Source organism: Schistocerca cancellata, chromosome 5 (assembly GCF_023864275.1).
Source record: "Schistocerca cancellata isolate TAMUIC-IGC-003103 chromosome 5, iqSchCanc2.1, whole genome shotgun sequence".
NCBI classification, from domain to species: domain Eukaryota; kingdom Metazoa; phylum Arthropoda; class Insecta; order Orthoptera; family Acrididae; genus Schistocerca; species Schistocerca cancellata.
Window position 1 is genome coordinate 319,060,109 of NC_064630.1, and position 13,374 is coordinate 319,073,482.

Below are 13,374 nucleotides of genomic sequence, written 5' to 3' on the forward strand. Positions count from 1 at the left end.
TGAATCGCAGGCCCATATCACTAACGGTGATTTGCGGTACGGTTTTAGAACATATACTGTATTCGAGCATTATGAAGTACCTCCAAGAAAACGATTTATTGACATATAGTCAGCACGGATTCAGAAAATATCGTTCTTGTGAAACACACCTAGCTCTTTATACTCACGAAGTAGCGAGTGCTATCGACAGGGGATGTCAAATTGATAGTATATTTTTAGATTTCCAGAAGGCTTTCGACACCATTCCTCACAAGCGCCTTCTAATCAAACTGCGTCCCTGCGGAGTATCGCCTCAGTTGTGCGACTGGATTCGTGATTTTCTGTCAGAAAGGTCACAGTTCGTAGTAATAGACGGAAAGTCATTGCGTAAAACAGAAGTAATAAGGAGTAATATCCGGCGTTCCCCAAGGAACTGTTATAGGCCCTCTATTGTTCCTGATCTACATTAACGACATAGGAGACAATCTGAGTAGCCGTCTTAGATTGTTTACAGATGATGCTGTCATTTACCGTCTTGTAAAGTCATCAGATGATCAAAACTACTTGCAAAATGATTTAGATAAGATATCTGTATGGTGTGAAAAGTGGCAATTCGCCCTGAATAAAGAAAAGTGTGAAGTTATTCACATGAGTACTAAAAAAAATCAGCTAAATTTCGATCTACGTCTACGTGATTACTCTGCTATTCACAATAAAGTGCCTGGCAGAGGGTTCAATGAACCACCTTCAAGCACTCTCGAACGGTGCACGGGAAACACGAGCACTTATATTTTTCTGTGCGAGCCCTGATTTCTCTTATTTTATCTTGATGATCATTTATCCCTATGCAGGTGGGTGCCATATCGATTACGCGATAAGTCACACAAATCTGAGGGCTGTAAATTCAGCTAAATACTTACGGATTACAATTACAAACAACCGAAACTGGAACGATTACATAGATAATATTGCGGGTAGAGCAAACCAAAGACTGCGATTCATTGGCAGAACACCTAGAAGGTTCAACAGGTCTACCAAAGAGACTGCTTACACTACGCTTGTCCGCCCTATTCTGGGGTACTGCCGTGCGGTGTGGGATGCGCATCAGGTGGGACTGACAGATGACATCGAAAAAGCACAAAGAAGGGCTGCTCGTTTTGTATTATTGCGAAATAGGGGAGATAGTGTCACAGACATGATACATGTATTGGAGTGGCAATCATTAAAACATAGGCGTTTTTCGTTGCGACGGGATATTCTCATGAAATTTCAATCACCAGTTTTCTCCTCCGATTGCGAAAACATTCTGTTGGAACCCACCTACATAGGGAGAAATGATCATCACGATAAAATAAGAGAAATCAGTGCTCGCACGGAAAAAATTAAGTGCTCGTTTTTCCCGCGTGCCATTCGAGAGTGCAACGGTAGAGAGACGGCATGAAGGTGGTTCATTGAACGCTCTGCCAGGCACTTTATTGTGAATAGCTGAGTAATCACGTAGATGTAGATGTTACAATTTGCTACTTCATCGCATATATATATATACAGGGTGTTACAAAAAGCTACGGCCAAACTTTCAGGAAACATTCCTCACACACAAATAAAGAAAAGATGTTATGTGGACATGTGTCCGGAAGCGCTTAATTTCCATGTTAGAGCTCATTTTAGTTTCGTCAGTATGTACTGTACTTCCTCGATTCACCGCCATGATTTCATACGGGTTACTCTACCTGCGCTGTTAGAGCATGTACCTTTACAAGTACGACACAACATGTGGTTCATGCACGATGGAGCTCCTGCACATTTCAGTCGAAGTGTTCTACGCTTCTCAACAACAGATTCGGTGACCGATGGATTGGTAGAGGCGGACCAATTCCATGGCCTCCACCCTCACCTGACCTCAACCCTCTTGACTTTCATTTATGGGGGCATTTGAAAGCTCTTGTCTACGCAAACCCAGTACCAAATGTAAAGGCTCTTCGTGCTCGTATTGTGGACGGCTGTGATACAATACGCCATTCTCCAGGGCTGCATCAGAGCATCAGGGATTCCATGCGACGGAGGGTGGATGCATGTATCCTCGCTAACGGAGGACATTTTGAACATTTCCTGTAAATAAGTGTTTGAAGTCACGCTGGTACGTTCTGTTGCTGTGTGTTTCCATTCCATGATTAATGTGACTTGAACAGAAGTAATAAAATTAGCTCTAACATGGAAAGTAAGAGTTTCCGGACACATGTCCACATCACATATTTTCTTTCTTTGTGTGTGAGGAATGTTTCCTGTAAGTTTGGCAGTACCTTTTTGTAACACCCTATATATATATATATATATATATATATATATATATATATATATATATATATATATATATATATATACTCATGGAAATGGAAAAAAGAACACATTGACACCGGTGTGTCAGACCCACCATACTTGCTCCGGACACTGCGAGAGGGCTGTACAAGCAATGATCACACGCACGGCACAGCGAACACACCAGGAACCGCGGTGTTGGCCGTCGAATGGCGCTAGCTGCGCAGCATTTGTGCACCGCCGCCGTCAGTGTCAGCCAGTTTGCCGTGGCATACGGAGCTCCATCGCAGTCTTTAACACTGGTAGCATGCCACGACAGCGTGGACGTGAACCGTATGTGCAGTTGACGGACTTTGAGCGAGGGCGTATAGTGGGCATGCGGGAGGCCGGGTGGACGTACCGCCGAATTGCTCAACACGTGGGGCGTGAGGTCTCCACAGTACATCGATGTTGTCGCCAGTGGTCGGCGGAAGGTGCACGTGCCCGTCGACCTGGGACCGGACCGCAGCGACGCACGGATGCACGCCAAGACCGTAGGATCCTACGCAGTGCCGTAGGGGACCGCACCGCCACTTCCCAGCAAATTAGGGACACTGTTGCTCCTGGGGTATCGGCGAGGACCATTCGCAACCGTCTCCATGAAGCTGGGCTACGGTCCCGCACACCGTTAGGCCGTCTTCCGCTCACGCCCCAACATCGTGCAGCCCGCCTCCAGTGGTGTCGCGACAGGCGTGAATGGAGGGACGAATGGAGACGTGTCGTCTTCAGCGATGAGAGTTGCTTCTGCCTTGGTGCCAATGATGGTCGTATGCGTGTTTGGCGCCGTGCAGGTGAGCGCCACAATCAGGACTGCATACGACCGAGGCACACAGGGCCAACACCCGGCGTCATGGTGTGGGGAGCGATCTCCTACGCTGGCCGTACACCACTGGTGATCGTCGAGGGGACACTGAATAGTGCACGGTACATCCAAACCGTCATCGAACCCATCGTTCTACCATTCCTAGATCGGCAAGGGAACTTGCTGTTCCAACAGGACAATGCACGTCCGCATGTATCCCGTGCCACCCAACGTGCTCTAGAAGGTGTAAGTCAACTACCCTGGCCAGCAAGATCTCCGGATCTGTCCCCCATTGAGCATGTTTGGGACTGGATGAAGCGTCGTCTCACGCGGTCTGCACGTCCAGCACGAACGCTGGTCCAACTGAGGCGCCAGGTGGAAATGGCATGGCAAGCCGTTCCACAGGACTACATCCAGCATCTCTACGATCGTCTCCATGGGAGGATAGCAGCCTGCATTGCTGCGAAAGATGGATATACACTGTACTAGTGCCGACATTGTGCATGCTCTGTTGCCTGTGTCTATGTGCCTGTGGTTCTGTCAGTGTGATCATGTGTTGTATCTGACCCCAGGAATGTGTCAATAACGTTTCCCCTTCCTGGGACAATGAATTCACGGTGTTCTTATTTCAATTTCCAGGGGTATATATATATATATATATATATATATATATATATATATATATATATGTGTGTGTGTGTGTGTGTGTGTGTGTGTGTGTGTGTGTGTGTGTGTGTGTGTGTGTGTGTGTGTTATCTGATTTCGATATTCTGTCCATTCTTAAAGGGAAGAGGTGGGAGTGAATAGAACATCAGTTAAAACTTCCTGCCAAGTGAGGACTGTGCACCCGACCGGCACTCAAACATCTAACCTGCTTGCGTGGCTTGCACGAAAGCATAGGTCTCAGGTTCGATTCCATGTCTGGTATACAGTTTTAATGTGCTAGGAAGTTTCTGATCAATGCACACACCGCTGCAGAGTCAGATTTCATTCTGGAAAAATACCTGTCATTTGTATTCGTTCCTTTGGCCATGCGTGTCAAAGCGACTTGATAATAGAGTGAAACAGTACATAGTTCATAGAATGACAGAACATTTTAAACAAGAGAAATATTAAAACATAAAAGATTGAAACGTATGACGTTATACAAATAAATAAACTTTATACAGATTTGTTCTCAAATACTGCGAGAAACTCGAGAAGAAAATACGGTAGTGTACCACAAGAAAACTTGTCAAATTACATTTGAAGACTTAAGGTTTATCAACCTGTTATATTCTTGGCTGTGGCCACCAGTATTTTATCTTGCTACAAGCTCGCCTTGATATACGCGAAGTAGCATATGGTACAAAAGTGGGGTGAGATACAAGCAGCAGATTGTACAGTATGTACTGTCCCCGTAGGAGAGTTCGCCAATTGTATTGAATTTGCTACTGATTGTTCGGCACACTCGGGTGTTAGGCACCAGAACGCCTAATCTCTCTTATTAATTATTTATATACTTTTCATTGCATTTAACCCAGTTTTCAGTACGACAATCACTCATAGTTATCTTAAAAGTCTACCGGGTTTGTTCATTAAATTTCACTAGTTTTGAGAAACACAAGAGTAATGAACTTACAACCGAAGTGCTTTGGACACCTTTGGGTCGCCTTGGCTCACCTGGGAGACGAAGTACTTCGCTGCGCTAGTCACTCTGTTTCGGGTGTTCTTCGGAGCTGGACGTGTATCTCTGTTTCCGAAGTTGTCAGAAAAGTTACCGTACTATAATGAAATCTATGTCCAGTGTTGTAGAAGACAGTGTAAGAAGTGATATTTTAAAATATAAACAAACATGATACATTAATGAGAGGTGTCGCCTACATCATTGTCAGTACTACAGATCTTGCCCTCTATACAGAGATAATCCTGGGCAAAAAAGGCACGAACACAGGTTCAAGTTCGAGATGACAGCATAGCAGCCTCCGCCGAAGAAGGTCCCGCAACCAACGAGCTGTCTTCTGGGCTGGGAACACAACTTTAGGAGATTCAAAATGGTTCAAATGGCTCTGAGCACTATGGGACTTAACATCTGAGGGCATCAGTCCCCTATAACTTAGAACTAATCAAACCTAACTAACCTAAGGACATCACACACATCCATGCCCGAGGCAGGATTCGAACCTGCGACCGTAGCAGTTGCGCGGTTCCGGACTGAAGCGCCTAGAACCGATCGGCCACCATCGTCCGGCAACCTTAGAAGACTATAGGTTGGTGGAAAGTACTGTTAGGGACTCTTATTCAATCTCTACAGAACTCTCCAGCTTTCAGATCTGACTTCCAACACGACAACGTATAATTTTATAAATGAACTAGCGGAGAAACGCGGCGTTGCCCGGGTATTTATTTACAGCTGTGCGTCCGCCCCTGTACCACGAAGCGTCAGGCCTTGTGCTCAATGTTTACAGCGTCATATCTCCTGAACTATGTACGATATAATTTTGTGGGTACATTCAGCATTATATGAGGATAGTGTCTGCAAAAGGTGATGCCAATTGCGTTAATAGCAGGAAAGTATTAAATTTAAACGCCATGCACGATGAGGCCTTTTTCGCGTGTCTTACTATTTATTACGTCATATTTACTGAACTATGTGTGGTACAATGATACAATATAACAGGTACATTCAGCGGCATATGTGGATACTCTCTGCGGAATTTATTGCGAATGGAGTTAATAGCAAAGAAGTAACGATTTTAAACTTCATCCTTGATGCGGCATTTTTACACACATCTCGCCGCGCTGAGTGGGCGCGCGGTTTGATGCGCCATATTCACGAGTCCGCCCTCGCGCATGGGTGTGTGTGTGTTGTTCTTAGCATAAGTTACTTTAGTTAGTTTAAGTACTGAGTAAGTCTATGGACCGATGTCCTCAGCAGTTTGGTCCCTTAGGAATTCACACACTTTTGAACATTTTTTCACACATTTCATTGTTTATGACGTCATATCTCTGGAATTATGTGTCGTACAATGATATAATTTTGAACTTTCATTCGGTATTATAATTACATACCGTCTGTGAAATTTGTCGCGAAAATAGTTAGTGGTAAAGAAGTAATAAATTATACCATCATGCATCATGCGGTGCCTTTGCTGCATGACCAGCGTAAAAGTAGTAAACGATAAACATTTTTCCTCATTTTGTAGGGGTCGTCAACGAGAAAAAAATTAGTAATGGTTTAAATTTATGTATAAACTTTGTTGTAAGTCCCAAATATACGATAAATGTCTGTGGGAATTCACAAGTCGCAGGCTTCAGGCCACGCTTCTTTTCACACCCACACCTCTGATAGGAACGTGGTTCTTACCCCCCCCCAGTGATTCTTGCATGACATGAAGGTATGTGTGTGCCTGGTTGGGTTGATATCGGTCCAGTGTTTTAGGACGAGATGTGGGATACTCACTCGCTCGTTCACATACACGCGCGCGCGCGCGCGCGCACACACACACACACACACACACACACACACACCTACATCATCCATGTGTCTATGCTGCTGGAAGCCTATTGAAAATGAAACTCGCTGAATAGTCTACACTTTTCTCTAAGCTTTAATGGAATACTATCCAAGTGCAAACCGTTATTCTGCTTAGTGTTCATTTAATGAGCGTTCCAATTTCTTTTGACTGAGTCAACACTGTCAATATCCGATCTCTGGGTGAAGTGTATGTAGAGAGATGGTAGAGCTACTATTCAGAGACCCAGAACAATGGTCCTCTCATCTATGCCAACTGATCGCCTTTCTTCTTGGCTTAAGTTTGTCAATGGACACAGTTGCCCCAACATATTCTGATACCATAAGAGATAACGGAGTAAAATAAAGTAAATCAGTTGGTAGAGTTAGTACTCCCAGATCCAGAATAATGGCCGACTCACTTACGCAAAATGACCGCCTTTTTCTTGGCTTAAACATTTTCTTAGTCAGTGGACAGAGTTGCCCCAACATATTATGATACCGTAGGAGATAAGAGAGTAATATAAACAAATTAAATAAGTCAGAGACAGTGGATTCAGATAGTGAAGACCGCAACGTTCAGTTTCAGTACAGGACCATGAACACGAAACTTGCTAGAAAGATTTTCATGTATCCTCAGCCCCAAAAATCTAACAATTTAAAGTAATCGACTTCACTATCTGACCAAGTTGTGACAGTAAAATTTCTCATTTACAAGAGATCGTTCCAGAATCTCTTCGTATTGCATTTTGTAGCAGTCAAGTGTTGTTCTGTTCTCTGAAAGACTGTCCTATTAGCTATATCGTTGAAATTACGTTTCATGTTATAACAACTTCTGTTTCGTCTGCGAAAAGAAAAAAAAAAGATTGTTCTTTCATGTATAGTGGCAAATCATTAATCTACAGGGTGTCCGAAAATAATGAATACACTCTTCGAAACTGAATCCCTCTTTAATTAAAGTTGACAGAATACCTTTCTGACTAATAATTGAGGCGCTTGGCGCTAGGTCATGATCAACCACACACTCGGCAATATTGGAATCTGTTCACTTTTCATATCTGCTAGAGGACGCCCAACTACTGGTTGAGAAGTATTTGAAGAAACCTAGAGATGGCAGCACACACTATATTGTTATGTATTGCTCCAAAACATAACGCGGCTTTTTTGTGCTTTAGTAAGGTAAGCCGAAGCAAGATAACGTCTTACAGAGCAAACTGCTTTAGTTCTTCGGATGAAAAAAAAATGCAATGCGCAACCAATATGGTAGCTGATTCTTTTGAAGGTGAATCCTCTTGTGATGACAGGGTTGTCTTCGCAGCCAAACCAAAGTGAATTTGCATTACCATCAACAAAATTTAATTATGCGGCGTGCGTATTACAGAATGTAATTATCTCGCTTATCATTATAGTGCGGTACATGTACACTACTGGCCATTAAAATTGCTACACCAAGAAGAAATGCAGATGATAAACGGGTATTCATTGGACAAATATTTTACCCTAGAACTGACATGTGATTACATTTTCACGCGATTTGGTTTCATAGATCCTGAGAAATCAATACCCAGAGCAACCACCTCTGGACGTAATAACGGCCTTGATATGCCTGGGCAGTGAGTCGAACAGAGCTTCGATGGCGAGTACAGGTACAGCTGCCCATGCAGCTTCAACACGATACCACAGGTCACCAAGAGTAGTGACTGGCGTATTGTGACGAGCCAGTTGCTCGGCCGCTATTGACCAGACGTTTTCAATTGGTGAGAGATCTGGAGAATGAGCTGGCCAGGGCAGCAGTCGAACATTTTCTGTACCCAGAAAGGCCCGTACAGGACCTGCAACATGCGGTCGTGCATTATCCTGCTGAAATGTAGGGTTTCACAGGGATCAAATGAAGGGTAGAACCACAGGTCGTAACACATCTGAAATGTAACGTCCACTGTTCAAAGTGCCGTCAATGCGAGCAAGAGGTGACCGAGACGTGTAACCAATGGCACCCTATACCATCACGCCAGGTGATACGCCAGCATGGTGATGACGAATACACGCTTCCAATGTGCATTCACCGCGATGTCGCCAAACACGGATGCGACCATCATGATGCTGTAAACAAAACCTGGATGCATCCCAAAAAATGACGTTTTGCCATTCGTGCACCAAGGTTCGTCGTTGAGTAAACTATCGCAGGCGCTCCTGTCTGTGATGCAGCGTCAAGGGTAACCGCAGCCATGGTCTCCGAGCTGATAGTCCATGCTGCTGCAAACATCGTCAAACTGTTCGTGCAGATGGTTGTTGTCTTGCAAACGTCCCCATCTCTTGACTAAGGGATCGAGACGTGGCAGCTCGATCCGTTACAGCCATGCGGATAAGATGCCTGCTAGTGATACGAGGCCTTTGGGATCCAGCACGGCATTCCGTATCACCCTCCTGAACCAACCGATTCCTTATTCTGCGAACAGTCGTTGGATCTCGACCAACGCGAGCAGCAATGTCGCGATACGATAATCCGCAATCGCGATAGGCTACAATCCGACCTTTATCAAAGTAGGAAACCTTTCGCCAGGGAAAGCCGGTCTCCTGCTGTTAGTGTATGAGAAATCGTTTGGAAACTTCCCTCATGTCAGCACGTTGTAGGTTTCGCCACCGGTGCCAACCTTGTGTGAATGCTCTGAAAAGCTAATCATTTGCATATCACAGCATCTTCTTCCAGTCGGTTAAATTTCGCGTCTGTAGCACAACATCTTCGTGGTGTAGCAATTTTAATGGCCATTAGTGTTGTTCTTTTAAATAATATCAATATTTAATGTAATTATGATGTAAGGAAAAGTTTCTGAGGTATTTCTCTGAAAATGACCTGTAAGCGATAGTTATATTTGCGATGAGCATCACTAGAATATGTTCAAAAGTGTGTGAAAACTTATGGGCTTAACTGCTAAGGTCATCAGTCCCTAAGCTTACACACTACTTAACCTAAATTATCCTGATATCAAACACACACACCCATGCCCGAGGGAGGATTCGAACCTCCACTGGGACCAGCTGCACAGTCCATGACTGCAGCGCCTGTATCACTAGATACCTGCTATATAGGATATTGTTGCTATTCGTTATATAGCTGCTAAACGACTGCATTGTTCAGTGCAGTTTCGTAGGTTCATGCTACTGGCGATGTATGCATTCTTTTTTGTTATGTAACGAGGATGACTTACATGCTAACATACAGCAACGTATGGACATCCTGCTAACTTTAGAAAAGCTACATTTTCTAAGCTTTAGACCTCAAACCATGAATCAGTTGTTTCTGAAGCACACTGTTCACGGAAAATTCCTTGAAAATAATGTCAAGAAGCATGCCCGTCCTAGACAGACGTCATGGATTCCGGCCAAACACTTCAATATCGTTGGTCTACTCCTATACAGCATTAGAAAGTATCTGATTTCATAGACCTGCTTCCCTATATAGCTGCTGTCATCACTGATATTATTTGACTTGGTACGAAGTCACAGATCAAGTTAAAGAACCTGTACTAATTGATGGCAGTGTCTTAGATTACGCTGAGAGCAACGTTAATTGTGATTAATGAAGCAAAATATTGACATGAAACTTCAGTGATATACTACGAAATTCCATAAAATTATATTTATCTCTCGAACTTAATATTGTTTTTCACTACTTGCAATAGTTGAAAATATCCTATTTCGCGTGACAAGTATGCAGTACATTATAGTACAATAAACATACTTCTTATGTTCTTCACCTGGTTTATTAAATTTTTTGAACCTTCCTATGTCTCTTCTTTAAAATTTACTCAATGTTGCTTACTATTACGTAACCCGGAGCGCCTCAGTTCACCTAGCAGTGAAAACGTAACAACGCTACCATTTGTTACAGAACTGGAAATGAACATAGCGTTATCGTTTGAAGAAAAGAAGTGAGTGCTAAAATGGTGCTGGAAAATGGAGAAGGTGAGTGAGGTTCGGTAACATTGGAGAGTTAGTTTTGGAACGACTTCTCCTTTCCGATTAACAACTACAAGCAACTAAGACAAACATGAAATTGATGGAACTGTGCATGATGTGAAGAAGAGACGTAGGAAAAAAAAAGAAATATTCAACAGAAAACGAAAGTGTTGATACAGTGATTCAGATGTACAAACAATCTGCGAAAAAGTATGTGAGAATACTGAGAATGAACGGAGCAAAACCAGTGATCAGAGTCTTGCAGTCTCAGAGAAGGATGTCTTTCTCCATGATCTGAACGCGGATGATCCAGATAGGTGAATTGAATTGTCTGAGTGGTTCATCAGCACATCTGAAAGAGATGAACGTTTCCAAGATCTAAGTCTTTGATCGGATGAACTGACTTTGAAACATAAAGGAATAATTGACCGTCATAACTGCATGAACTGTTCTAACGAAAATAGACACGTAAGTAAAGCAAGGCATGATAATCGATCGAGAATATCAGTCTGGTGTGATCTGTCGTCTAGAAGGTTAATCGGGCCTTACTTCTTCGAAAATACTGTCACAGGTGACTCTTACCTAAAAATGTGAACTACAGATAGGAATGGCATTTTTGACAACGAAGATTATCGCTTTCAACAGAATCAGGGCGCCACCGCACTTTCAACTTTATGTAAGGGCATTTCTCAATCGCTCATTACATTTGAGACGGGTAGAACGAATAGGAAGAACTGTGGAGCATTCAGCTCTATCACCAGATTTAACCCTTTTAGACTTATATCTTTGGGGTGCTATCACTTAAGTTGTAAACCGGAAAATCATAAACCCTGAATGATTTAAGAAAGCAAATAGAGCAAGCGTTCGAAGTTGTTCCATTGGAAACAACAGAATTTTTATGTCGCCCTACACATCATCGATGTCGACAATCCATTGTGGTGGAAGTTGACCATTTTAAGAATGTCTCACCTTAAATTACTCCTTACTGTATACCATGAGTCTATATTAAGAAAATATCATCAGCAAAAGTATCAGCAACATAGCAATACCACTTAGTTGGTTTTTAGATAAATTATAGATGTCGACTTCGCACCAACAAAATGACAATCGGGGCTTTCAGTCGAGAATCTTGACAGTACCGGAGATATTCTAGTAATCGACCTCACGTGATGGACTGTGATGCCCCCTACACAGCGCACAGCATATGTTAGGCGTTTCTAGTTCTGGTTGCAGTTCGCCGTTTCACCCCCGAAGATGTCTCCCACAACCCAAGAGAAACGGGAAAGTTTTATACATCAACTACGGTCTGTCAGCCCGGAATTTTTAAGTGAAGTTAATAGTGGCCGTGAGAGACTATACTGTAGTCACTATGTTTTTACATAGGGCAACCTTCTGCTTCTTAGCTTCCAGCGCACCACTGTGGAGAAACGAACTTCGTGTTGTCCTAAATTAACCCCTTAGGCACCGGTACATAATACTACGGTAACGTTTATGGAAAGTAGCAAAATTGGGAAAGAAGGAAGTGAATAAGACTGCAAAGATATGGTGCAAATGAGGCCAATTTGATTCCTCTTATTTGAGACCTGGAAGACTGATATTACATCAGACCAGAGGTACTGCTACGGCAGAAAGAAGTGGAAACAGGATAATAGCGCCACTATGATCCGTCGGTGATCAGCATGCTTTCGTATTGCACCAGTTACGTAACGTAGAACGACAAAATTGAATAAATCATGCTAGAAAGTGAGTAATCTCAAAATGAGGATATTTGTACACGGGGCAGCTGCGACTGTCGAAAGAGCAAATTTGCTTTTATAGTGAAATTGCCCTCTTCATGACAAAGTGTGGAATAACTAGGAATGAGCAGATTTAATGTTGAGGTGGAGGAGGAGGAGATTAGTGTTTAACGTCCCGTCGATAACAAGGTCATTAGAGACGGAGCGCAAGATCGGGTGAGGGAAGGATGGGGAAGGAAATCGGCCGTGCCCTTTCAAAGGAGCCATCCCGGCAGTTGCCTGAAGCGATTTGGGGAAATCACGGAAAACCTAAATCAGGATGGCCGGAGACGGGATTGAACCGTCGTCCTCCCGAATGCGAGTCCAGCGTGCTAACCACTGCGCCACCTCGCCCGGTTTTAATGTTGAGATAAAACCACGCTACGTTTCGAGTTATTTGATTTCGTATCTAGTTTTCCCTATAGCATAATACTGTCCTAACCGCCCTTCTTCCGTGGCACGGTACTCTTCCGAGCAGCCGTTCCCGTGGATGACAGCATCTCTGCAGCGGCTATCGAAATTGTGCAATAGGGGAAAAAAGTTCAAATGTGTGTGAATTCCTAAGGGACCAAAATGCTGAGGTCATCGATCGCTTGACTTTCACACTATTTAGACTAACTTACGCTAAGAACAACACACACACCCATGCCCGAGGGAGGACTCGAACCTCCGGCGGGAGGGGCCGCGCAATCCGTGACATGACGCCTGTAACCGCGCGGCCACTCCGCGCGGCTGTGATAGGAAATTATCCAACCACTGACACTTTCCACTGATTCACTGTCCAGTTTCAATGATACCCGTACCAACTGCAAACATAACAGACGACATCATTAGGTCAACTTGGGAACAAATAGGGATCGTCTACTGCTCCGTGTTCAAAATTGTACGTCAACGCTGAGTTCTGAAACGTTTGTGCCTGCACCAGATTGTACGCTGTCGTCCGATCTTTCACAGATCACCACCTGTCCTGCTGTACAAAGCCAGCAAGCCTCCGACCTCCACATTCTGTAATG

General features: G+C 43.7%; 1 non-coding gene across 1 annotated transcript; it reads right to left on the reverse strand.

Moving 5' to 3' along the window:
• Positions 1–12,642: 12,642 nt before the first annotated feature.
• Trnaa-cgc (transfer RNA alanine (anticodon CGC)) lies at positions 12,643–12,715 on the reverse strand. Its single transcript has one exon. It is a non-coding gene; the product is annotated as a tRNA-Ala (tRNA).
• Positions 12,716–13,374: the final 659 nt, after the last annotated feature.